The sequence below is a fragment of the Lagopus muta genome, chromosome 15 (genome assembly GCF_023343835.1).
Source record: "Lagopus muta isolate bLagMut1 chromosome 15, bLagMut1 primary, whole genome shotgun sequence".
NCBI lineage: Eukaryota > Metazoa > Chordata > Aves > Galliformes > Phasianidae > Lagopus > Lagopus muta.
The window spans coordinates 10,946,809-10,974,607 of record NC_064447.1 but is presented as its reverse complement, the minus strand read 5'-3'; the positions used below and the strand labels follow the sequence as shown (position 1 = coordinate 10,974,607).

The 27,799-nt window shown below is 45.6% G+C and overlaps 1 long non-coding RNA gene across 1 annotated transcript; it reads right to left on the bottom strand.

Annotated features, from left to right (window-relative positions):
* Positions 1-9,313: 9,313 nt before the first annotated feature.
* LOC125700851 (uncharacterized) lies at positions 9,314-27,732 on the bottom strand. The gene is made up of 5 exons (XR_007380073.1): positions 23,295-27,732; positions 22,756-22,817; positions 20,100-20,199; positions 10,957-11,111; positions 9,314-9,714 (listed from the first exon to the last, which is right to left on the bottom strand). It is a non-coding gene; the product is annotated as an uncharacterized LOC125700851 (long non-coding RNA).
* Positions 27,733-27,799: the final 67 nt, after the last annotated feature.

Genomic DNA, 27,799 nt, shown 5'->3' with positions numbered 1-27,799 from the left:
GTTAAAATTAGTTCCCTTGCCTTCAGCCCGGAGTGCAGTTCCAGCCTCCGGGGCCGTGCTGGTTTGCTGAGGCATCTGCTTCTTCTGGACATCCACAGCTGTATTTGCTGAGTGCCCTTTGCCTTGGGAAGCACCCCCTGCAATGACCAATGTTTTGGTCATGGTGGTGTCAGATGTGAACACTGTATTTGCTCACCCAAGGAAAACATCAGGCTGAGATGTCCCATGGCGCAGCTGGTGCCCATGGCACAGTTGGTCTTTATCAAACAGAGCCAAATTTCCATGTATTTGTGAGCAAATCGAGCCACCTCTAAGGCAGGTTGCCTTCCTCCAGGTGCCAGCCCATCACCCTGCAGGGACACAGCACTTGGACCAAGGGCCACAGTGTGTTGTCACCCATCATCAGTGACATGTTTCCTTGTCCATGGCACTGTCAACCAAACTGATGGAAAGCTTCATGGAAACCTTCCCTTCCCTTCCCTTCCCTTCTCTTCCCTTCCCTTCCCTTCCCTTCCCTTCCCTTCCCTTCCCTTCCCTTCCCTTCCCTTCCCTTCCCTTCCCTTCCCTTCCCTTCCCTTCCCTTCCCCTCCCTTTTTCCCTTTCCTTTTCCCCAGGGTCTCCCTGCAGTCTGGCTGGGGGGCTCTGAACACCTGCAGACCTCCCTGTTCAGTGCATAGAATGGGACCAGATGGTCTTTAAAGATCCCTTCTACAACAGAAGAAAATAAAACAGTTCTACTAACCCCAAATTGGTGCCCTTTCAGTATCTTACCTCTGCAAAGACTCACAATGCCTTGATTTTTATTTTATATTCTCTTCAGATCATTATTTCTAATGATGAAATGGACAGTGAAAATGGAAAACACCACAGCCTCATTCCTCTGTGTGCTCCATCCTGCTGCCATATGCTACAGAGAAAGGCAGACTTCTCTAAGCTCTAACACAGAATCCAGGAAGAAAGAGGGTTTTTTCACAGATCTGATCTTTGAAAAGATGAAATTTCCTCTCCCTGACTTGCAAATTCACCCCTACAGGCACTGCTGTCTGTTCCCAAAGAGCCTCCCAGCCATGGCTTGTTTTCCTACAGGTACTGCAATCCTATTGCCAGGCTCCCTTTGCTCTTCCCACCCAGGGCTGGCACCCAGAAAGGAGGGAGCCACAGAACTCCTCACATTTGGTGTCAGATGAGCCCTGTTCTGGTGATGTTGGGCACGTGAAAAGCTGAAGCTGATTTGTTCATCAAAGGGATCTGCATTGCTGTGGATGGAACCAAAGTCTGGCCCCACTTCCACACGCAGTCACTACTTTAGAGGAGGACAAATGTGTTTCTTCTTTCTGTAGCTGCCTCTGAGGCTCTTTGGGAGCACATAACCACCTCCTCCAAAATCTGCAGGCTTTTCCTTCTACGATTATCATGCAACCATTACTCACATCCATCAGCACAACACTGTGATTGTCTTCCAATCAGGATCCTAAGAACAGCTGATCAGGGAGTGGGCGCTGCTCTTTGTTTGCACACATGCACCCAAAGCCCAGTGGAGAACCTCGAGTCCCAGCTCCAGAGGCAAAAAGACTGCTTGTGTTTCCTGACCTCTGAGCCTGCAGAAAGAGCAGAGAGGAAACATACGGATCGGTTATTCTTTAATGTGGGGTTGTCTGCATCCCTCCTACTTTCAACTCATCCCAGATTTGCATCCCACCAAGCGGCCATATGGTGGCTTTGCCTCTGTGGATGGAGGGCCAAGGCAAGCTGCAGGCTGTGGGCAGCAGCTGGGCTGCTTCCAACCTGCTTCCCACCGACACAAGGCTGCACTGTGCTTACACCTGGGTGCATTTCTCCCATAGAGCTAGAGAAGTCAGGTCATTTCTCAGCAAGCAGATGAAAGAGGTTCTCATGTCTTTATGCCCGGAGAGGTTCCTGGTGGGGTCACTGGCCCTGGAGGTGTTCCAGAACCATGGGGATGTGGCACTGAGGGATGTGGTTTGGTGCCACGGTGGGGAAGGGCAGGGGTTGGACCTGGGGATCTGAGATGGCTTTTCCAGTGATTCTGTGATTCTGCTGATCCTATAATCTTCTACCAGATCCTCTCCAAGAAGAAACCTGACCTTACTGATACGGCACTCGTAGTTACTCACTCCCTCTGATGATGCTGCTGCCCTGCTCCATCCTCTCTTTCTAGAATAAGAAGCCTGCTCACTGGAGCTGTCCTGGGCCAGGGGTTGGGATAGGTTATGTGCAACAGGGGGTCATTGCTTTTTATCTGGGGAGTATGACCAGCAGCTTCTCTGTAGGCAGCTCGGGGAGAAGAAAGCTGTCTTCCCATATCCCGCTCAGTGCTCACTGAGGTCCCACTCGATCTGGCAGCACTGCCACTAAAATAACACAGATCATTTTCAGACAGCAATGGTGAGCTGCCTCACGCCCATTGCCTACATCTCCCCCAGGCAGGGAAGACAGCCAGGACAACTTCTGCAATACACGATGAGAAGGTTTGAGTGCTCAATCCCATTTGCTTCAGTGCAGCTGCTGTGTCAAAATCTTACAGGCATCCTGAGCAACTCAACCCAAAGGAACACTGTCCAAACCTGCTCAGGAACACAAGCCCCTAAGAGCTCCCAGCCTCAGCCAAAGCCCAGATAACCCAGAGATGCATTCTGCCCTCTGAAAGCTGAAGGCTAGATGTGAATATGCTCTGCACAGCTCCTGAGTGTGGCATTGGCATTTCTGATTAACAGCCACTGGCCAAGGCTGTGTGTGGTTTCAGACAGAGCGGCTGCAGTGCTTTAGCAAAAGCTGCAGCAGTGATGTAGGTTGGAGCCTGCTCGTCCCACAGACAGCTGTATCTCCAGGAGGAGCTTTTGAAAGAGGAAGACCCGACCCTTTGTCTGAGTATGATGCACATTTTCCTTTTTAATATCATTTTGAAGAGTATCTGTTACCGAAAAGGGCTTATGGGGAATATCTGCTGGCTCCTGAGACGGTTATTGTAAGCAGGACTCGAGCTGCAGAAAGATCAAACACTCTCCAGCTGCTGAACTCACAGTGCCCTTTCAGCAGCTGTCGGTATTGTGCAGCTCCTGCGATCTGCTCCTTGCACACCAGCAGCTCTGACTTGCACAGCCACCGCCACAGGCAGTCCCAACTTGTGGCTGGTGAGCATCACGCTGTCTGCAGGCACTGCTCCCCTCTGGATGCTCCCTTCTCAGGGCACGTTTTCCCTGTGCTGCCATGGGGACGCTTGGGACAACTGCTGTCAGAGCGCACAGCCCTTGGCTGGCAGAAATCAGTGCTGGTTTGCACTGCATCTAAGGTGCTCTGTCCCATGTCAGCCCATCAAATCGCAGTGGGCTGGAAAATGGCTTTAGATGTGTAGCACGATGGACTGGCTCCAGCTTATGGAGCAGGTGAGGAATTCCCCTGTGCGGAACCATGTCCTTCTGCCAGGCACCCCCTGGTGTATTGGGCTGGAGCCCAATGAGAAGCTCTGTGCTTATGAGCTGCTGGGGATATGGGGCTCCTTGGTGCTATGAAGTTTCAGCTGAAGCCAAGAGAGGAGCAGCTGGAGGTGGACATCAGGAAGGGAGCTGTGCTCTCACACTGCTGATGGCAACCCAGCACAAAGCCACTTCGCTAGGAATGCAGAGGCTGCTAAAACCAGACTGTTTCCAGGGAATATAAAATGACCTTAAACAACACAAGACTAACAGATGTGCTTTGGAGAGGCAGAGCTGCCATCACAGCTGGTTGGGCCGGACAGAGCTGAGACCCAAAGCCCCTCACACCTGCAGTGGTGCTGGGAGCAGTGCTTCCCTGCTGCAGATGGATGTATCTCTGTGCCTTAAGGAAGCAGCACAGCCAGAGGTTGGCTCTGCCGCCCAGAAATGTGCATCTCAGAGATCCTTTTCAGTAACAATCAACAGAAAACACTGATTGTCAAATCGCCTGATGGTGACACAACTGTTGGGCATTTGAATGTACAAAGAACAGCGAGGCAGCTTCGTGACTCCTCAGCACTACCACCGCCTTTGTTAAAAATATAATCCTTCCAGATAGCCTGAAAAGGAACAAAACCCCCCAGACTCAAGCCACAGCTTGTTTCCTGTAACACAAAGCCGCAGGAAAACTCCCCCAAAGGCACAGCAGCCAAAGGATTAAATGCGTTTTTGCTTCTGCTGCTGACACATTGCTGGAGGAGCCAGAGCCCTGCAGCTCCCCATGGCCTGTCGAGCCTTACCCAGTGTGCATGACTTGCCTCTGCCGTGCTGCCAAGCAGCCATGCTAATGCCCAGCAGCAGGAGCAGTATTTAAGCATATTATCAATCTCCACCAGCTATTCATACCACTCCACTGCACAGACACACAGAGCGCGATCGGAGCATGGATCGTGGCCCTTTGCTCTATCTTTTTTACACTTAGCAGCTATTTTCTCCTGCTTCCAAGCAGGTTTTGGAAAGTGTTGTTATGCTGGCACACCCTGATTGCACTTGGTTGCACCAGCTTATAAGCCATGTTGTCCCCTGTCAGAGTACCAAAGCCTGAGCCTAAAAGGTGAAAACAGAATCTTGTGACATTCCTTCCTCTGACAATCCCTCTCTTGGGGCAAAGGTCCCAAGGCGTGAGGCTGTCAGTGTGACGCTGCTCATGCCCAGCTCACAGCCTGTGTGTGCTTCCAGCCCTGTCCTTGCAAACGTGCCCCTCCAGCACAAAGGAAGGCACGCCGCTCGCTTGGCTCAGTGAAGGCTCCACCAAGTGCTGCTGCAGAGACCTGTGTGCACAGATGGGAGCAGAGTGCCGTCCTGGCTTAGCAACAAGCTGCATCACCCCCGGCAGTCAGTGTCCGTTTGCTGCCCAGAAAAATGTCAACTTTCCACCAGCCTGAAAAAAAACCTACTGCTTATGAGGATTGCCATCAGCTCAACTCAGGGCTCTGTGGTTGGAAGGTGAATAGGAAACGGTGTAGGAGAAAGCCATCAAAGAGATACGGTCAGATCCCATTCCTACTTTGCACATCTCCATCTCAGTCCGTTCGAAATGCAGAAAGCAGCACCAGCTTCCCAGCAAGGAGGTGGGCTCAGCACAAAACCTGTGTGTGCCAACACATGGCTGTGAATGCAGCTGCTCTTCTCTCCTGTTATATTTTCCAAGGAGTGAGTTCAATTCTGCTTTGAGAATTTCCTAAAAAACAACCAACCAACCTCAGATTCCAAGCAGGATGCAAGTGAAATGATGCATGGTTGTTGCTGGCTGAGCAGTTTGCCTGGGCAGGACTGGGCTGCTAACATAAGTCCAATGAGACAGACGGATGTTGGAGGCTGCAGCACACCGCTGCAGTGTGACTCCTCTTCAGGAGCCTCCCTCCCATCTTCTGTGGGATGGAACTGATTTTAGCTGCTGGCAGCAAGAGATGGGATCCTCTCTGTGACCACCTCCAACTCGTGCAGGGTTAGCAACCATCCATCCTTTGCATGCACCCTGCCCCCAGTGTCCCACAGCCAGCAGCAGCTCTGCCTGCCCGGCTTCCCACAGCCCCCAGGGCTGGCTGGTGCTGCTGCCCGAGCTCAGCACTACAGAACTGACTGAAGGGTGCTGTGCTCTGATCGAAACTTCACCACCTGATGTCACTGGCATCATTGTAAACACCCTTGGGTGCCTGTGAGACCCAAAATGCCCCTCTGGGCCGCTGCTAACTGCAGCTCCTTCATCTTCGTACCCCTTGTTCTCATTTTAGATGTCAGAGATTGAATCCCAGCATAACCCCTGTGGGGTCGGTGAGCAGTAAAAGCCATCAGGGCTGCTGCTTGGCTCTGCTGACCCGGGGCAGAAGGAGCACAGAACTGGACACGACACCATTCGCTCCTATCAGACAGGGCCAAGCAAATTGCTGGCAGTTATGATTCAGCACGTCTTTGGTGCAGAGCTGCCGAGTTAAGAGTTTCTACAGCAACCCGCTTCCTCATGCATACGATGCTCTCTCTTACACGTGTTCCCAACCCTGGCTTTTAATCAGACAGTACAGCTAATATAGTGCAAATGAAGTGCACCTTGAGCTATGTGATGAATCTCACTTGCTCTTTCCTATTCCTTAGTCAGGCAAAAATCCCACTAACTGATCACTGATCCAATTTAAGACTGGAAAGGAAAATGGGGAGAGATTGCTGGAGCTGTCTGATGTTAGCAGCATATATCACCAATTTGCACATATGCTTTTGTCACAACATAATGAGAATATCTATTGCAACAGCCAGCAAAGGAAGCATCCTGCTCTTTGAAAGGACCTGAAATCGGCATTTCCTGTGTTCTACAATTATTATGCAATATCCATCACGCCTTCAGACTGTTTCATCCCTAACTTTTAACTTACAAATTGAGATTAAAGTGGGACAGACAACCCCTCATCTTATTCTTAAGCAGCCACCAGGTTGCTTTTTTCCCATCACTACTGAAACCAGCATGTTTCCTGCCACAACAGAGCACAAGGTGTATTTGGGTTTCATCACCAAAAAGGTCACTGGTCCTGCTTTGCTGGATGCTGGCTTGCTCTTATCATCTAACCACTGGTATTTTTTCATAGCTAGAAAGTTTGGGAACAGAAAAGGCCCAATCCAACTCCTAAATCATAGAATCACAGAACGGCCTGGGTTGAAAAGGAGCACAATGCTCATCAGTTCCAACTCCCTGCTGTGTGCAGGTCGCCAACCAGCAGCCCAGGCTGCCCAGAGCCACATCCAGCCTGGCCCTGAATGCCTGCAGGGATGGGGCATCCACAGCCTCCTTGGGCAACCTGTGCCAGTGCCTCAGCACCCTGTGTGAAAAACTTCCTCCTCATATCCAACCTAAAGCTCCCCTGTCTCAACTTAAAACCATTCCCCCTTGTCTTATCACTATCCACCCTCACAAACAGCCATTCCCCCTCCTGTCTATACGCTCCCTTATCCTCCCCAGAATGTATCCTGTTTGTAAATGTATGCAGAGTGCTGTCAGCCAAGGCAATGTTCCGTGCTGGTAAGCTGGCCATGCTGGAAGACACAAGAGATGATCCCCAAGAAAAGGTCATGGCCACACTGTAAGTCATTCCTATGGTTTCCTGATGAGCACTGAGGAGAAAAAGGATGCTGGAAAGAAGGCATTCCTGTGGAATAAATCAGAGCCTATTCTGTGAAACTACAGCAGTATTACAGACCAAGCACTCGTGGCATTCATTGACTAGCAAGAACCATGAAATGAAACCAGGACTTCCCAGTTCTCCATTCCAGTAAATAGCAAGGCACGAATCTTCCCTGCTTTCACACCGTGGGTCCCTGCAGCAGAGCAATGCCACAGCTTGACAGTGGGGTGCAAAAAAGCACCTTTTCCACCAGTTTCCTCTTTGTCAGCAGTAGCTGCTTCTTCCAGTGCATGAAAATCTCCATTTCTACATTCACAGCAGCACAGCTTCAGTTCTGCCATCCCTTTCCCTATGTCCACAAACTGCAGTGACTCCTGCATGGCCAAAGAACAGAGGGGCATCAGAGCCAACTCCCTTTTATTTAGACTACGCTGACTGCAGCGTGCTGTAGTGCATGATTAGGGATGGACACGGAGCTCCTCTCACACACTGCCTGGAAACAGAGCTGTTTGCAAGGCATGCATATTCTGGCAAGCCAGAGGAATGTCCAGAAGTTTCTGCAGCTGCATTTCCGAGGCAGGTGGAAATTGTGCAGTAAGGTGAGGAAAATATCTCAGGTTGTCTGGTTCTGCAGAATTAAACAGTGGCCATTACAGAGAGTGAGAAACTTGGGATTACTGGGTAGGGAAGATAAGCAGTGGGAGAAAACCAATGGCCACGTTCACTTGAGTAAAGACATTGGCAGACAGCGGATTCCTTGTGAATTATTAACAGGGCAGGAGGGCTGAATGATTTCTCTCCAAATCAATGCAGAAATAAATAAATGAGTAAATGGAGAAAGCCCTGAAATCTGAGCCTTGGGGAGCGGAAAAGGAACAACTTAGGAATTCAGGAGCTGGACTTCCCACTTCTAAAACAACACAGAAAGAGATGGTGATGTTGTGAGCATGGGAATACAACCCTATGCTATTCATTGACTTTTAAAAGCTGAAACAGAGCCATTGGTTCACTTGTATGGAGCAGATCCACACTGCCAGTATGAAGGAGCAGTTCCAGCTCTGCCTCTCCTCACTGAATCCCAGGATGAGTAATTCAGATGGGTTTCTGCTGAGAGGAAAGGAAGTGTTGACCAAGAGGCTCAAGTTTAAGGGAAATAAATTCATGTTGAAGGCAATTTTCCACACGTAAGTTCTGCCTTTTTACCTGGGGACACATCTTTCCAGCTCCAGAGCAAACCAAATGAACTCCCATACATTAGAAGAACTTTCATACTGGTTCAAATGGGATTAGAACTTCTGAATCTAGAATGTTCTGAGAATGATGCTACATCTATATCAGCTCAGAATCTGGAATACAGTCCCAGTTTCTATGCTGGCACTCAGATCTCCTACGATGCACCAAAATAACCTTTCCCAGTTCTTGACTCACACTATAGATATGAAATCCTCTGTTCTAAAGAGGCATTTCAGGAAATGCCACAACACCACTCACTGGTGTGCAAAAAAATATTAGAATCTGGAAAGAAAAGGCACACCTTCAGCTTTTGTGGAGCATCACAGCAGGAAAAGCTTGTTTTAGGAACCTCACTGCTTGAACTCCTTACTTCCAGGTGAAATCTTTGCTGAATGTGGCCCAGCAGAAAGAGCTGCAATTGAAGAGCTAAGTAACATCATGCCACAGAGTCAGGGGTGCAAAGAACACATCAAAGAGCAGAGGAGCTGACAGGCATCCTCACCCAGGAGAATGACCTCACCATCCAGCTGCACGCTGACAGCTACAAACAGCGGATGGTTAAAGGCTTAGCACTGAGTTAGGCAGAGCATCAGGTTTCATAAGAGCCTCATTTGGAAAGCAAAAAGAGCATATGGGGATGATGCATAAGATTCACAGGCAGCCTGACTCCCTTAAATGCAGTTAAGTTCTTAGAACACAGGAGAATGAGAGGCTCCATGGCTAAAGAAGCAGAGCTGCTCTCATGAGTCCTGAGCTCTCTTTCTGGTCAACCACTGATGCCCAGCTAGGAGTAATGCAAATCAGGTGTCAACTTGCTGAAGAGTGAGTTCTTATGGTAAGGAGATGTATGTGTATCTAAACAAAACTCACTGCTTTGTGCTTAACACTGGGAGGCTGGAGACTTAACATTGGGTGACCTGGAGATTCAGATCAATTACAACAACAGTTTTATTAAAGAAATCACAGAATCACTGAATGGCCGAGGTTGGAAGGGAGCTCAAGGATCATGAATCTCCAAGCCCCCAAATCTTTAATAAATCTTTAATAAATCTTTAATCCAACCCCAAATCTTTAATAAACTGCACAAAAGCAGCAAACCCACTTCTTGCAAATGGAGGCCTGCTGCTCCCAGAGGCAGAAGGTGTAGCAGGTATGCAGGATGAACACTGGATTCCCATCTCTTCAGTAGGAATGAGAGAACTTGCTGGGTGCTGAGCTGTGCCCAGGCCAAATGATGAGAGCAAAGATGGACAGTTCTACTGAGCCAGAGCCTGGTGATGGAAGCATTGCCCTGAGCAGTGCCAAGGGGTGTTGGAGGACGAGCTCAGCAACTTGAAATTCTGCTTGAAAGGGCTGGAGACCACCTTTGCCTAAAACTGAGAAAGAAAAGCAGATATGAGGCACGACAGAAGTTCTTTCTTACTCATTCTCCAAGGAAACGAGCCCTGACAACCATTACAGCTCCTGCCAGAGCACCCTTTGGGATGCTCAGATTCACTCAGTTCATTTCTCCACTTTCTGATACTGTTTTCCAATATTTGATACAACCTGAGGTGGATTTAATTCTATGCTTCACTTTTTTATTTCTACCCTGGCAGTAATATTAATTTCACAGTAATTTCTAGGGATCCCTCTACGTAAAGACAGCAACACCTCTTTATTAATTCTTTATTAATTACACCCACCGCTACATGGCAATACTGATAGGTCTACTTACAAAATGCCTCCTCTACAGCTACACAGCTCCTCTCCATCCAGCTCTGAGGAATGCTTCTCCCTCTCCTGCACTTAAGCAGGTTTTTATTTAACGTAACTAGAGAAGTTTTCAATCTGCGCTGTAGCAGCCACATGGCTGCCTGCTGCTTTCCTAAAGTCAGCATTAACATCCACAGGATATCAAACTCACAGATTTTAGAATTTATTAACTGAATCTCAGATTCTCTCTAAAGTAACAGACGTTGCCACTGACATTTTGTCCTGATGCTGCAAACTGGTTGTGTGATCCATAGAACTTGTGTGATGTTTGCTTTCCTGTCTGCAGGCATTAGACCACAGAGTTCAAACTCTGACTTCAGATCTCTCTGCTCAGAATGACTCAGTCCCTCAACTCCAAAAGGAAAGGAGAGCTTTGGAGGAAGTTCATCAGGCAGAAATAACTACTCCATTTTTCTTTGCTCTCTCCCATTCTCCCAGTCTGGGAGAAAGAAAAAAATCATTGTCTGCTTGCTTAGATACTGCGAGACTACAGTTTGCTCCACAAACAGGAAGGCGGCTGTGTTTTTCTAGGTATTAACTTATGGCAGCACAGTGAAGTGCTGCCAATTTGTACCCCTGCCCAGAGAGCGATGTGAATTGCTGAGAGTGAGCTACATTCTTCTGAAACACTCCGTGTTGGACTCAGTCCCCTGAGATCTATTGAAAAATGCACATTCAAAGCTCGCGTTGCTTTCAGGAGGCACCTCAGATGAATGTATTTTTCTGTTCATTTTCAGTTTATTAAGGACAGTGTTGGTTTCTTATCCACTTCTATGCACCAGCCTTGGTGTCTCCCCTCCTAGAAAACTGCAAGGGAAGGAAGAGGCGGTAAACCACACTGCCAGGAACAGCAGCAAACTTACCACACATGGGGTGTATTTACAACTGACTGTTTCTTCAATGGTCCCATGCAGTCTGCTTTTGAAACTTCAGGCCCTTCTGACACCCACTGCTGATTTGTGTGCTTCAGAGTTATTGATAACATTGATTCCACGCTTTTCAGTTAGCTGGAGGGCAACTGGGAATGAGAAAACATCCATGGTAAGGCAGAGAAGCGTTGTCATAAAGCAGAGATGACCCCAAAATTACAATTGATGACCTCCATGAGATGGAACCAAACTGATCTTGGCAGGCACTGCAAAGAAGTGGCAACATTAAGGGAATTCTCCAGGGTACAGAATCCTACTGAGGGCAGTTGTGCTACATCACAGCTCTGACAGCATCAGCTACACCTGTAAAGTTGCTGAACTAGAAATCACAAAGGAAAATCCACAGTCATGCCTTGGCCTTGTCAGGAGTAACACAATGACAAGCACAAGTGCAGTTCAGCTGCTCAGGTAAACCAAATCAGAAATACATGGTTCTGTTCCCAAGTTTTTCTCTGACTCATTGTCTGATATTTGTCACTCATCTTCCACAGTCACCCACGTATAAAGCGTGTATGATCACTGGGAAGTGATGAGGATTAACTGATTCTGTGTTTATGCAAGGCCTTATGATCCTCAGATAAAAACTGCTTTAGAAATGCAGAATATTATCACAAATTAAATTTATTTTAGTGTCATCATCAATTACTTTTGTGATGGGTCTGCCAGCACTTCTGACAAACCTCCCCATAGAAATAAGCCTTGCAGAATACATATTTACAGCTCTATATTATCCAAACTGCTGATCTATCTGGTTGCCTAACACAACATGTAAAACCATGAATAAACACTGGCATGATTTGCTAACACAAATCCTAACAGGAAGCTTTTAGTGAGTACAGGTTACCTGTGCTTTAGAGCAGAGCCATTGGAAGTCTTAAACACAGATAGAAACAAAAGCATGAAGTGCTGATGTTTGTGCTTCAGACCATCCAGCTCCTCGGGGTGCCAGCACCTCTACTTACAGACAAGCTGATGATGGGGCAACAAAGAGCTCCAACAAAGGGCAAATGGATTCTAGGGCCAGAGACAGGACACCAGGTTCTGCTTTGCTCTGAACAAAGATTAACCAGTTTGCTACAGAGAGGCAACACGTCAGGTAACTTTCCTTTCCTTAACACACAGCAGCCTGCTCATGCAGCTTTATCTTTTGATAAGATTGAGGTGCATAGAAGAACAACGCAGACCTTTTAAACCTACCCTGATAAAATGGATTCTGGAGCCAATCTCTCTTTACACTTTTAAGCAACAGAACCAGTTGAGATATGGGATTTGTCTTTCCCTATGTAGAACTTGGCCTTTTTGTCTCCCCCTATAGCAGCTCCTGCAAGGTACTGCTCCACTCACCACAGAAGGGAAGGTGGTAAATAAAACCAAAAATGGGAGCACAGCTCAAAGTGCTGCCATTCTGAAAGCAAATGTTTTTCAGCTGGCATATTTCGGTGCCTGAATACTTAATCAAAGCCTCAGTATTTCTACAACAACATCATGACCCACAAACCTGGGTCTGCAGCTGTTTCTATGAACAAGCACCTATTTCCCTCAAGTAACCAAATCAGCTTCATTATTTCCCCAACTGCCAGATTCCAACACAACAGAGCAAGCTACTGATGCTGCACATAACACCAGTTGACTACTGAGACACATGGCCACACCTTTCCTGTTTCCTTGGCTAAGTATTCCCAGCTGTAGGCCTTTCCCAGGAAAAAATAATCCTGTAGACCTGGCAAGCACGTAGGAGGGAGTGAAGAAATAGAGGCTCGTTTGTATCCACACAAGTTTATCCTGCATCTCTCAGTCAGAGACACTGCTGTGTTTCTGCTGCACCCTCCAGGCCCTTATACTGAAGGGCTGGAAGGAAAGATAGAAGCTAGGAATGCTGTGAGAGCACAGATAACAGAGTCTTTCTAAGAAACAAAGAGCTTCTCTGGGGAGTGATTTTACTTCTGAAAAGACCTAAAGGCGTTCAACTGCTAATGAAAAACAAAACTCCCCATGGAAGAGTTGGAAGATAGACACTCGAGCTCTAGTTTCAGCCCATGCAGACTTAGTGCTACAAACTGGGAGCGCTGCTCCTTTCACAGAAACCTCAGAAGCAGCCATAGGGGCAGCCCTATGCAGAGCCAGGGTGCAGCAGGCTGGTGAGAGCTGGCAGCCCTCTGTGTTTCACCCATTAGGCCACCCCACCCACTGGTCCAGTTCTACGGTGGTAGATTTACTCTAATAAATCCTCTGCAAATTGCCGGGATGCGGATGTTAGGTATATAATCTGATCTTTTAACAACGGGAAGTCCTGAAGGTAATTGAGATCCAAAAAGTTAATATTTTAATAGAATGCTCTGAACGCAATCTAATGACTAATATAATTTAATAATAACTAACATTTCCATTTCAGTCTACAAATGCTAGCTAGCCAATTCTCAACCACATCAGGAGCTAGGTCAGTGTTGGACACCTCATGCAGCCAGGAAAACAGCTAGAGTGACAAGAAGTAGCAGTGCTCCTTAAAGCACTCACGGGCTCCTCATAGGGAATAAGAATTTCTTTCCCTCTTTCCCACTAGGTGGAGAATCAGGGAAGGGATCTGCCTCGTGATCTTATGGATCTCGACTCCTTGGAAAGACACCGGTGTTACAACAGCTGCACCCAGGCCAGAGACCTTCAGCTACACCTGAACATCTTGGTTCTTTCTTCAGAGAATGAGGCATCACTGGGACTCTCCATAGAAGTTTCTTCAGCAGCTTCTCTAGGCTCCTAAGCAGGGCAGACCTGACCCAATCTTCCCCTCACGCTGTGGACCTTGGAAGGAGTTAAAAATAAATAAATAACAAACCAAAACAACAAAAACACGAAACCCACAAGGCTCCACGAATCGGCTGGGGGCTCTGCCATTCCTCTAAGGTTGAGCAGAACTGATCAGAGGTTTGTTAGAAAGTTGCCAATTCAGACACAGACAGTTAAAAATAAAGCAGAACTGTTCAGTCTATTTTCTGCTGTTTTGCAAGGGAAATACATGATCTTCAGTCCAAAGAACAACTGTGAGTTTTAGCAATGAGGTGTGGAGACGGTTAACTGTTCTGAAAGATGCTAACCCTGCAGCACAGTAGCACCAAAGATGGATATGAGTCAGATAAAGAGCCTAGAAGGCTAAATAAAAGCCTTGCAGAAGCCTTTCTTATAAAGCACCAAGATCCACAGCACCAGGCAGATGTGAGCCAGCTGATACCGCAGAGCAGCCATTTGCAGGCTGATGCCAAACACTGCCCACAGTAGCTAATGAAACAGGCATCTCTCCTCTCTATAGATCAGAACAATTTGCACTGTCCCTGCCTGCTACAGTCATCTCATTATACCTACAACCAACGGGAATAAACTCAGTGTGCAGGGGAGGGAGGATACTGTAGCACTTCAAGCCTTACTCAGCATCCTATGACTAACCATTCTAACAGTTGAACTCCGTTGCTTATGCTCACGAGCTGGAAGATAACCTGTCTGAAGCCAATGCCCAGCTGGTTGAGGTGGAGAAAAGCCCAGCTGAAATGAATGCCATTGGGCTCCAAGGTAAATTCCCTGATAGCTGCATGCAACATCACCAGCCCTCTGATCCTTCTCTTCCCCTGTGTTCCACAGAACTCTGGCAGCTCTGCCTCCTTTACCAATACTGCCCAATCCTTCTAGTCTTCTCTTCTTTCTTCAATCAGGTGGAATTAGTTCCTCTCCTGCCTCTCTGTGCACTTTTTCTCCTGCAGCTGAAAGCAGCCAGCTGAGCACAGAGCACAAGGTCTGATGGAGATTAATTAGGTTGTCCACATGAAGTATATGACCCCAAGAGGCAAGTAGATGAAAAGTTAAGGGTACTGGGGACCACTAAGCACCTTCACAGCTTGCTGCTGGAGTAGGATATGCTCTGCCTGCTCTTTGCTCACTGTCCACTTCAACAAATCTCTTATTCTTTCAGCTCTCACAAGGGAAAGTTTTCCTCATCTAAATCTCTGGGTTGTTACCAGCTAATCTTGGTAAGGGCACACAGGGCGTGAGCATCATGAGATTCTTATGGAGGATACGAAGATAACCTCTCATGAGCCAGAAGCAAAGAGCAGAGGTGTGTACACCTCCTCATTCTCAGTCCACTGCTCAGTGGATTGCACTGCAGTTTATTTGCATAGGTCACACATGTCTGACTCAAAATGTATCAGCATTTCATGTCTCTGTCTGACATGCCTGTCCTGGAAATTTTTCTTATCTCCAAAGAATAATTCTAGAGCTGCACCTGCATATCAAAAGCCTGGCAAGAATTCTCCACGTTCAGAGCAATCACAAAATGGGTTTACTGCTGTAATTCTTTTGAAACACTTTCAGAGAAAACAGTGATGATGACAAGCCAAGTTCTGCTTTCAGTTATATGAGCTCAATTCAATTCACTGCAGTACAGCAAAAAAAACAACAAAACAAAACAACCCAGCAGCAAAACAGGTAAGGAGAGCAGGCACTTGGCTCCTGACCAGGAAGACATTCTGAAATGTTTCTAGCTAGTCCAGAGCTAAGTTGCTCAAGAGGAGCACTGCAGCTTGGGGGAGTGAGGTCAGTGCCTTCATACTTCCAACAGGAGAACAGTGCAGCCATTACCATTCATCCACATCAATCAAATTCATCTGTACTGCTGCTGGGGTAAGACTGGCTAACACCAGGAATCATTTGGAGGTGATGAAAGAGCAGTTGGAAGAGGAGGAAGAGAACAAAATTGAAGTTTGGCGTCTGGTCTGAACTCAGTACTGAAATCACAGCTTTCAGGGAGAAGACTTAGGGTACTCTGTTATTCATTTTGGCTGCTGGATCACAGTTTGTAGATGTGATCTGTTAAGACTCATTTTTGTAAGACAAAGAAAAGAGAATACTCCCACCAAGAAGAACACCTGCAATAATAGGGACTACTGAGACCTAACTCTTTTATGCTGGCAACAGCAAACCAATGCTGCACCTTTCCAGTAAAGGCTTGAAGTTGGACAGCCTTTCCTTACTCCAACAGGAACTTTACTCTTCCAGCAGCCTTACAAAAGCCACTAGCATTTCCTGAGAAAAAAGAATGCACCCGAATCAGATTAAAACCCCTTGAAATCTGCTCCTTGAGATCTGGTGTGGGCAAGAAGTTAAGGCAGTCTTTTAACATTATCTTTCTAGCAGAGCTAACAGAGGTGCTTTCACATAGCAGAAAGAGAAGTTAAGGCACCTGGAGGGCTTTAACCATGTGCCTGAAACAAGTCGAGACAAAATAAGCTGTTCTATCTCTGCCTGAGTCCCATAGTCAGTCACAGGGAGTGGAGCTACACTGACATTATCGCTGTCCTGGAGATTCCTAAACAGAAAGTGGAAGGGTCTAACACCAGGTAACAACCCAGCAATGAGGAACTGAGCTGCAGTCCAGAACGGTGTTTGTATCTGGGGAGGGGAAGAGCCAGCCACATCCTAGTCATGATTTTACAGTCACTTTTCTGAGATTGCTTTCGGGATTACTGGTGAAAACAGCAATAGTGCTCAAGGAGATGACTGCTGCTGACTCCCAGAACTCCTCACTCCATGAACTACTGGGTTATTCCTGCCCCCATTCCTTAGGGACAAAGTTGGCTGGGAGGTTCCAAGAAGCGAAGCAGACAGCTGAATCAGTCCAAGTCTGCACAGGCAGCTCTAAGCAGAGGCTTCAGACCAAAGTGAAGCACCTCACTCTTGACCTGGAAAGGCAAGAAATTCAGCCATTCAAGAACACATCTACCACAAGCCTGAGCAGCAAGACTTGGTGGTGGAAGCCCCAGGAGCCAGCTATGGGCTGATCCCTTATTTCTCAATACTTTAAGACTCTCTATCAAATGTCACTGTAATCTGTATGACCAAGAGAAGACAGGCAAAGCTGAGCCACAGCTAATTCTTAGGAGCACGCAGCATGCTCCTCAAACTCATTAGCTGTCTTCCAGAAACAATAGTGCAACTGAAGTAAAAGCCCTCCTCAGCAGCAAGGCAAGGTATTCATTGTCTTTTTAAGGATAATGAGATCCTGCTTTGAACTCTCCAGCGTTGCAGTACCAGTGGGTTGTTTCACCATCACTGCCTTTAATGAAGCAGCTCTTTACTCTTCAGTTTGTGGCGTGCTTATCACCATGGTACCTGACTGCATGTACTGATCATAAAAATACGTAGAATATTTGTGATTAAAAGCTCCCAGGAAAGAAAAAATGTTCCTTCGTTCCCTTCATGACAAGCCATTAAACAGTCTGGAATAGCCTTGAATAACATCTTGTTTCTAACTGAATCTTCTTTGAAGCAGAAAGTCACACTAATCAACCCAGGCAATTACTAACAGCACATCTGCACCACGAATATCTGAAGTGGAAAACATGTGCTCCACAGCAGCATCATTATAACAGCAGGAGCAAGGAGGACTATCACACTGATGGGAACTGGGGGAGCTTGTTAAATTCCTAATGGTGAGGAAAGAAAGCCTTGTAAACATTTTAATCACCCATTCAGAGCAACCAAGAGAAACTCTGCCAGTCACTACAGTGGGTGCCAATTTAACTGTGACTAGCTGGCAGGACACAGAGAAGTGAAGTGTAAAGAAAACTTGTGTCCACTGAATGCTTGGCTTTATCTTTCCAGGCCAATGCTGCTTCTGGAAGAAGGAGAGAGCCTTTGAGAAGATGCTGGCAGAATGGCAACACGAAAAGAGCTACAGGTGGAAGTGAATATTTCCAGAAGCAGTGTACATGACTGAATGAGGCATCTCCAGGCATCAGTTGCAAGGATGTCACTTGAACTCCCTGAGTCTCCCTTACTTGCTATACAGGGAGACAAGCTGCCTTGGCTTTTTTTTTTTTTAATAAATAAAAATATTCTGTAAATTGTAAAAATTGATCTCCTCCAAGAGGCTGAAAGATGACACTGTCAATATTTAGAAGATGCAGATTTAGAATCTGCTGTCCCTGCAGCCAAGAGAAAATGGTGATGGAGTCCCTGGCAGAGACCCAGCACTTCCTGGGCTGTCTCCCCCAGCCCTTTACTCTGGCCTACATCACCTGGCAAAGTGCCTCATTCTGTTGCATAGAGACAATGTGGAATCCTATTTTCATTTTGTATGAGCAACCATCTGAAAATAGGAGAGGAAAAGACTAGGCTAAAAACTGGAAAAAATTTCTCGTGATTTAATGGGCTTCACTCTTCTGCCTCCATGATCACATAGAGCCAGCAGGGCTCATTCAGAAATCCAGGATAATATTTAGCAGTGAGAAAAAGGGCAGCTAATGTGAAGTGAATGGAGCCATTTCACACCATTCCTATTCAAAGAATTTGTTTGGCACACTCGGTAAAGTTCACAGTCCTGAAATAAACCTACCACATGAAATATCCGTTTTCTTCCCTGGAGGAAATTAAGGATCTAATCAATCAGCTGAGGAACAGAGGGCACCGCGTTCACGAGCTGCAGAAGAAGATTGAAGACTGATCAGGATGAACTGCAGGTGGCACTGGAGGAAACGGCCTTCCCTAGAAGCACCAGTGCCACAGATGTGAGTGCTGCATGCAGGCCTGATGCCTGCTTGCCCACATTGCACCGGGTAGATTCTGTGCTTTAAATCCCACAGAGCACCTTTGTTTGTTCTTCTGCTGCACCTCTCCTTACAGGTTTGCACTCAGCTTGAACTGCTTCAGGTTAGAGCTGAAACTAGATAGAGATCAGAAGAAGGAAGAATCTGAAATAATCAGGTGTAGCAATATGACATTAAGTTATACGCCAAAACTGCAGCAAGATTTAAGGTAAACACTTGGTAAGTTTTCAATTGTAGGGGGAATCACTCCTGGGACAAGATGGTCTGGAGATCATGAAGCCTCCATTACTGGAAGTTAAGTACAGTCTGGTAACACGCCCTGGTTTAACAGAGATAACCCCCACTTTAAATAGATTTTTAAGATGACTTCTTGAAAGCTCTCCTAGCCCTATGTTTTACAATAAAGTAGTCATAGTTTGGTGCAAAATCTTAGTACCTCAGTTTAAAACAGGCTTAGAAATTGACTGTTTTTATTACTTGGTGAGCAATAATTTGATACAAAGGCTGGATTAGATTCAACATAACAGAATGTTGTGCCATATGCTTCACTGCACTCTGCAGGAAAATCACCAGCATGCAATTGAGTCTCCACAGGTGAGTCTGGAAACTGAATCAACAGGACATGCTGAAACTCCCAAGCTTGAGGTGAAACAGACTCAGACAAAATGGAAATCTGAGGGGATTGTGCCAACAGTGACAATAATGAGCTTGTCAAGATGCTGAATCAACTGCAACAGAATGTCAAGCTAAACTGCAGAAGGTGCAAGCAGGACCCTGAATAAAAAAGCGTGCCAGTTCTATCCTACACCTTAAGCAACAAAGTAATAAATTATGCACTCTTGTTTAGACAACTTGAATAAATTGAGAATTTATATTCATTAGTCCCAGCTCTCCCACTCACACCAATTTCAATCTGCAGCAGTTCCAACAAACCTTACACAAGATAAGCATTACTATCAGCTTTTCTCAAATTAGAATCACATTTTTGTTCTGATCACATACAAGGGCTGTTTGCATCAGCACAGCCACAAAACTGACCAGGACCTCACTGAGAGTAAAAGCACAGAGCTTCCTTTGGCACTTCTTCCAGAAGGGAAAACTCAGAAAAAGAGTGACAAAGCTAAACTCTGCTGGAACAGTAATACATTGCTGCCAAAAATACAATTTCAGTAACTGAAAGAATAACAAGACTCTCCCCCCTCGTGTGTGCATACACATACACCAGCCTAACTGTCCTCTGTTACATCTGTCTCAGTCAGGAGAGCCTCTCACAGAGCACGTGGCTACAATGACTGCACACAGGCACAAATGATAGCTGGATAAAGCACTGTTTTTCTGTTCTGTTTTTTGTTTTGTTTTAATCTGGCAACACCTGAAAGAAAAGCCTTGCAAAGAGACCTCCTACATCTTTCAGCTTCTTCTCTGCTCATTATTTTCTCTTTCACCTGCTTTTGAGATGTTTGGATTCAAATGGATGAAGATGCTTACCAGCATGAGCAAAGCTGCAGGAACAACTCCTCAGAACACTACTGACAGAACTGGAAGGAGCACAGAATGCCCAGAGAGCAGTGGGTGCTTTCCCAAACTCCTGCAGAGTGGAGAGACATAGTGAAAACAATGGCTATGCACAGAGGTTATTTATGCAAGAGCTATTGTGACAGTTTACATGCAGGTGGTTTAACACTCAACCTTAACTTTGAGTAGGAAGGGCAGGATTAGGCCAATAATGGACAAATGTAACACTGCTCTATAAGGAAATTCTGTGGAACCTGAAGGGCTCAGTCGTTAGAATAATTATACTGATGGATGGCAAGACTTTTATCTATTTTAAACAAAGTCTGGACTATCTTGGCTCAGCTTTGCTCCTAGCAAGGCCTAGCAGATTTGGTGGAAGACGTAAGACAGTGCTGAGCACTCCTGAAAACCTGCCTTAAAAAGTGCAGTATTAAATTCTGCCTGCACTGAAACTATAGTTTTGTCAGTTGTTTCCATGGTGCTGGGACTTCTCCATGGAATGCAGCCCACAGCCACATCTACTTCAGTGAAATTTTAGGCATCTTTGCGTTGTATGAAATATCATAGCTGCCATTTCATTCCGTGCACAGACCTAAGGAGCTGTTTATGTTAATTCACCACAGTCTGCAGTTCATTTCCATGAAGGATAGACCACACATACAAACATCTGCAAGGAAAAGAATACGAGTTCTGGAATGGACTGGCACCACGAGAAGCATTTCTCAGCTGCAATTCTGGGACATCAGTTACAAGAACTGAGTCATAAACGCAGCTGTTATTCAAATAGGTTAGAAACTCAAACAATACATTTACCTGCAACTGACTGGTGACTAAAGATGCATTTTTAGCAGGTAAACTGCAACCTCCATACCAAATTTGGAGTTTTAAGCTTTGTTAATACAAAACCTATATAGCACAGAAGTTATGCAGCATTGTAGAACACAACAGTACATTTAGTTGATGTCCTGCTGAAGAGCAGTGTGCTGTTAGAATGCAGTCTTCCTATTAAAGCCCTTGTAGTTCTTCTTCCTTAGAGTGGGGCTTATTTTTTATTATTATTATTATTATTTTTTTTTTTTTTACAGCAACAAGAGTCCTCCAGTGATTCATATCAGTAAGCACTAAACAAGCCATGGAGCTCACACTTTCCATGAGATAAAAAGACACACATTGTAAATTCTGGAGCAGAGACTATATTTGTTTGTTGAGATTGCAATCAAACACATTTTCAGTCAGGTCTAAAGCCAGCTGCTGCTACTGCAGCTTAACTTTGAAATAAATAATATTGGTTTATATACTCAAATCCATGTACACAGATATCCAGCAAAACAGACTCGGACTCGAGGACTTTGTAAACAACAGGGTCTATTTCTGCCTCAGAGGTGCATCATCATTTTAGCTTTCATTTAGCATTAAGGTAAATACAGAGGTCCTAATGTTCCACAACACAGATACAGTGGGGGTGAATCCCAGTTGACTTAGTAGTGCACAATTTTATAGAGAAAAATAAGCTACTGAAAATTAATCCACAAATCACTTAATGAGACAAACAGAAGCCCCAGAGGTGAGCATTTAACATTCTGGGAATCCAGGACTCCTTTATTTTCTAGAAAGAATCTGCCTTGATTTTTACCACACTACTAACAAGCATGAGGAAATCATCCCTGAGCACTGAAACGCTGATGAGAAAGGAAAGAAAGTTGTGGCTGATCCAAGTTACCTCTCCACCCTTCTGCCCTTTATATTGGTAAATGGAAAATACACCCTAAGGCTTCCAGCATTTCCCTCCTGCATCTATTGGAAGAACACTGTTAATAACATGTTAGCACTTGCTTTGCTTTTTACAATCCTGAAAAGCAGCATGCTTGTTAGCTCACCGACTGCAGTCTGGCAAAATTAATCCACAGAAGAAGGAATCTACTTTCCCTCTGTCTCTTTGGTAATTTACACGACAGATGGCACCCTGAGGAATTCCTCCATTTCCTCTCTCTTTACCCTTTCTTCCACTTATCCCACAGCTCCACCCATCACACTTACCAGGTCTCCAACACAAGAGGAGGCTAGTTTCCCTCTCTAGATAGTCAATGACATTCGTCATTGGCACAGAGGAGAGAAAAGTTGCCAGTACTGAGCAGATTGCTCCATTGGCACTGTGCTGACAGCTGACACTTCAAGTATCAAAGCTAGATGTGGGTTTAATGCATAGCATTTCCTCCTCAAGTAAGGATAAGTGTCCTGCCTTTCTGTTTAAGGCTACCTCACCTTCAGACAATATCTTCACCTTCCATCCACTGCACGCCCCCAAGTCACATTTTTCCACTGAAGGGTGGACATCAAAGCCTGAAATGTTACTAGAACAAAGTTATTGACTTAACAGATAGGGATAATACCTTTGAGTATTCTGAAAGTATTAAGCAAGCACACCACCACCTGGTTTATGGTCTGACCTAGCGCTGCCCAAGTCAGCTGGGATTACCTCCATCAGTTTGGATCCAATCTTTAGAAAGGCAGCCAATGATAAAGAAACATTAAAGATAAGGCAAATTTTCTCAGAGGGCAGCATCCAGGTCTACACATCCTACTTTTCAATACCCTGTACAAATAGCTGCACTGTCAATCTGTTCCATACCTTCCTCAGAAGCCTCCTGCGTGGCAAAAGAGCTGCGTCAGGAGCAGAACCACAACACGCACCTGGCAAATATTAAGGAAATAGTAAATTGTAAAGATCTGTAAATCAAAATTGAATAGGCTGAGTAGTCAGCCCTGGAAAGACAAAAAACTACCATGAAACTCCAGGATAAGAAAAAACGTGCTTGGTTGGAATGAGCTTTCTAGTAGACTTGTGCAACTACAAAACTCCTTCCTGCACCTGATCTTCCACATTCAACAAAACTAAATGAAAACATCCCATTTCAGATAACAGTTAACATGTACCAAAAGAAATGTACTAACTTGAGGAAAACCAGACTGGGCAGAAAAGATGCTTGTAGGATGCTCCCAGTCCACTGGAGCACAAGGGAATTCCAGCTCTCTGCACCCTGAGCAAAACATATCAATCAACCCTCACGGTGCTTGAATACAGCAGTAACAAGCTACTGGTATCAGCAGCTGATCTACACCCACAAAGGAGAACTTGCAAAGTGAACTATCAGCAGTGGCAGGACTTACCCTTTATTTTTGTGTTGCAACAAAACTCAAGAGCATGAGCATCTCCAAACTCCTGGGGTAGATACCATCTTCCTATTTCTTTTTCTGATCCTCATATCAACATTTCAAATCCCTTCTGTGATTGTGTATCCTGCTGTTCCTTTTCAGATTAAGTAATGGATACAGAGCTATCCTCCAAATAGAAACACGACGTTCTTCTGCAGAATTTTCAGTCTGCACAAGAAGCCTCTAAAGGAGGTGATCTTCCATAAAAGATGACAACAAAACCAACCAGTGTGCAGAACTAGAACGGCTGGAGAAGCTGCAGAACTGAAAACATTGAGAATTGAAGCAGCTGTTTATATCTCCTGCTCAATGCTTCATCACATAACTGTATCTTGTGAATCTGCTGAAGGATCACATCAGACATATCCTAAGACACTTTTTTCCAGTGCAAACATTTCTCTTGTTAAATATTTGCTGGTCCAGGAATAGGAGGATGACCAAAGCCTGTCCAAGTACAGGAAGACCATACACAAACTAGATGGCAGAAGAAAGGGGTGGAACGGCCAAATCAGCTCTAACTGCACACCAGGAATCCTCAGCCAGCAAAGGGCTCGCTTCTGGAGAGATACCCAAGTGCCAAACTTCTCTTCCACCATGTCAGTGGCTCAGGAACAGCTACGGAAGTTGAAGCTCGTGTTTGAAGCCATCTGCCATGAACTTACTAGAGCAGAAAAGGGTGTGGAAAAGAGATGAGGAAAACAGGTGTGTTCTCAACGTAGGTACTCCACAAACCTGTTTGTACACGGAGATAAATTCTGAAATGGCAATTGGTTGCTACAGGGGGGTTTCCACCAATGTAAAACAGAAAGGGCTAATAAGCAGCACCCTAATGCTTCCAAAAGGGATGATCAATAAGGGCATCTTCTCAAGGGCACCACAATTGTACAGGAAGAATCTCTCTTAAGGAAAAGCCTATCTAATCTGGGGGGCATGGTACATAGCAAAACTGCACTAACAGGCTTGAGATAACAAAGACGGCTACACAGGAAAGAAACTAGAGGACAGAAAGCACGCAACAACATGCAGATGGAAGAACTATCTGTATGAGATCTCAGCAACTGAAAGTATGGTTCTCAAGTATACCCTGAGTGACAGAAGACACCATCAGTACTTGAGAAATACCTGCACTGACAGGTCTGGGACTGTAAGATAGAAAGTGGGATCTGGGCTCTCTCTTGAAAATAATTCCTCTTGATAATAGTTGCAATGCAAAGTCTTAATAAAGGTTATTGTACAGAAAAAAAAAATATTGAGATTGTTCACAGTGTGACAGCAAAACAGTGTACCAGGATGGTGCTCAAACCTGATGTCAGGAGGTGCTGCAACAGGATGATGGAGAAGCACAGAAGCAAACTGACAGCCTGGGAGGTGGGCACAGCTCCTGTGGCAGCAGAGCACAGGCTGCAGGACGTGAGATTTTGCTGGTTGTGAAGACATGCTCAGGAAATAGCAGGACTGGCTCCTAGTGAATGTCTCGAATGAGAGTGTTTAAAACACCTGTGTACAATTTCACTGTCAACCTAAAAAGAAAAAGCAACAAATACTGCCACTATTTCTTTTCTAGTGGAGCCAATTTTCTGCAGCAGCCAGCGTAAAACACTACCACCATCCAAACACCATCACCATCATTGCTGTTATTCACCAGCACTGCTTGGACAACTGCAACAAGTGCATTCAAGCATAGAATCTCTGGAAGGCAGGCTAACAGCAGGGCAGGCACAGCTGAGCATTGCACACCTGGACACTTAGCTCTAAAGGTGGGCACTTGGAGCCCCAGACCTACCAGCTTGAGCATGGAGGCTCCCAACACAAGGAGCAGAAAGCAGTTAGCATTGAGCTTATCATCATCTAGAAAGCCAGTATGCAAGAAGACCACTCAGTGAGTCTGATCAATATGCAAGCAGTCTGCCTTCCTTCTTATTTTGTATTACAACAGTTGCACAAATTATGTGAAGTTCTAACAGTTGTCACACATAACATTGTATTAAGTTGCAACAAACAAACAAACAACCCCCCCAAAAAAAAACACAACAAAAACAAAATAGGACAATCAGATACATTGACTTTTCAAGCTTAAAATTGCCGAATTTGCAGTTATTTCAGTTGGTGACTCCATTTGACCTAAAGGAAAGCACTCCTCATAATTCAAGAGTATTCCTGATAAAAATCGATCTTGATAAACTGTGATCTAAATGGCAGGTCTAGAAAGGCAGAGCATTCAATTAGGAAAAAATGGCCTTTCTCATCCCCCTGTTAAGCATCAGATGCAATATAACATTCAGTGCCAGAAATTGCTGCTTTCAGATACTGGGGTGAATAACACACTTCTAGAAGGCTTCTCAAACTAAGCACTATGATCTGCAAATACCTCTTTGTATATATTGCAACCCACTTTTTGAGCAGCTGTTACCAACTGTGTGCCCTTGCTGTTAAAAAAAAGAATGAAAACAATGTCCCAGCTCTTTTTTTTTTTTGTTCCCCCCAGATATATCTTAAGGTCGTATTGACCTAAACTACTTTTATTAAAATCATTTTGATTTGGCTTGCAAGGCCTTAAATCTCAAAAACACTGGCATCCTTTCTGGATTACCAGAGTTTAATTGCATCAGCCATACCACAGGAACAAAGGTGGGACACTCTCTGGAAAGCTATGCTGAAGATGAGGCCTTAGCCTTTAATGCTTAAAAGCTCTGCAGAGCTCCTCATTTAGATACTTTCACCCCATCTGGTGAAAATCATTTTGAAAACATAAAGCCATGCTTAAACGCCATTTCATTCCCGTTACGTAATGTCACTTGGCCCAGCTGAGCATCTTTAATCTGTGCAGCTGAACTAGTTTTATCGTTAAGCCAACAAGGGCTGCAACGATTACATATCTCAGGGCTACAGAACCACAGTAACACTGGGTTAGGAGCCCATTAAGCAAAGTCTCCTTCCTGAATGCAAGCTCTTATACTGTACTTCACCCACCGTGAGAAATATTTGTCTGATCTATTCTTAAAACCTCTAAGAACAGCCCATACCTTGCCTAGTCAGTCTAACACTGCTCGACTGGTTCAGAAGAATCACGGAACATTTTTTCACTGTAACCTAGATCTGCCTTGCTGTTATTTTAGCTTATGGCTCCTCACCCTACCCCCAGTGGACACGAGAGAACAAACTGTCCCTTTCTTCATGGCAGCATCCTTTCATCTATTTGAAGACTAACCACGTCTGCGGCTTTCTGTTCTCTCTGGCTCTGTAAAAGTCATGTGTTCAAAGACGGATCGTTACTTCTACCTCTTTCTCTAAATCATACAAATTTCTCTCACGTGGAGCCCAGTACTGGACACACTGTTGTAGCACAGCTCAGCATAGCAGGATGCCTGTGCCTTATTAGCAGTTTTCTTACTCACAGAGACCTTCATGGCATTCACCTCTCCAACAGCAAGCCGTTGATACTCATTCAGCTTACAGCCCACAGCAGCCCCTCCATCCTTTCCTGCAATACAATCAGCTCCACAATTATGAAGTATACAGTACTACACCTGTTACTTTTATCCATAGAGCTCCCCGTTTTGCATTCCAGTTCTCTGGCAGTGCATTCATACAAGCTCAAACTTGACCTCATCTTCAAACACAGTAATTACAAGGCCTGTTTCGTTGTGGATGAGTAATGGACTGAAGGTAGTTCCCCAGACAAGTGCTGATACCAAGTACATTTTTCCACAACTAGATCTGCAACCCTGCTAAAGCAGTATCACGTAGACTGGTTTTTCAGTTTATTATTAGAAAATCCCGCAAAACAACATCAGAAGTTCCACTAAAAATCAAGGCATATGACACACGTTGCCTTATCCTTATCTGCAAGCTGTTACACTGCCAGAGACGGAGATGGGATTAGCTCCATTCATTCACTACAAAGCCATCCTGGACACAGCTCACCTTTTTCCCCTGCAGTTGCTTACAGATTTTTTTCAGACCAGAAATTAAACTCACAACGAGGAGCAGCAGAGCCGTACCTCAAAGCTCATCTCCCCATGAGACACATGCCTGACTTGGCATGCTTCAGCTCACGAAGCCTCGTGGCCAGTAAAGTTTATAAGCTGAGTGTTACAGGAGCCAAAGCACAAGACCCCAAGAGGTCCTCACAGGGATGAGGAGCAGGGCAAGGCTCCCCATGCAGCAGGAGGGAAGGGGCAGCACTCGGTGCAGCTCAGGAAGGCCCTTCACTCAGCCAACAGACAGCAGCTCCTGCCTTACAGCCCCCAGCTGAACACCTCCCAAGGCCAGCATGGCTCAGCACGCTCAGGAGCAGCTCCTCCACAGCTGCCCCCGAGGCACAGCAGCTTCCATCGCTTCCCCTCGCACACCGTCGAAGCCCCGCACACACAACGCTCTCCCACGCCCAACACCCCGGCGCCACGTGACTCCGCCAACCCCTCACCGCGCACGCGCCTCCCGCCCAACCGCTTCCTTTG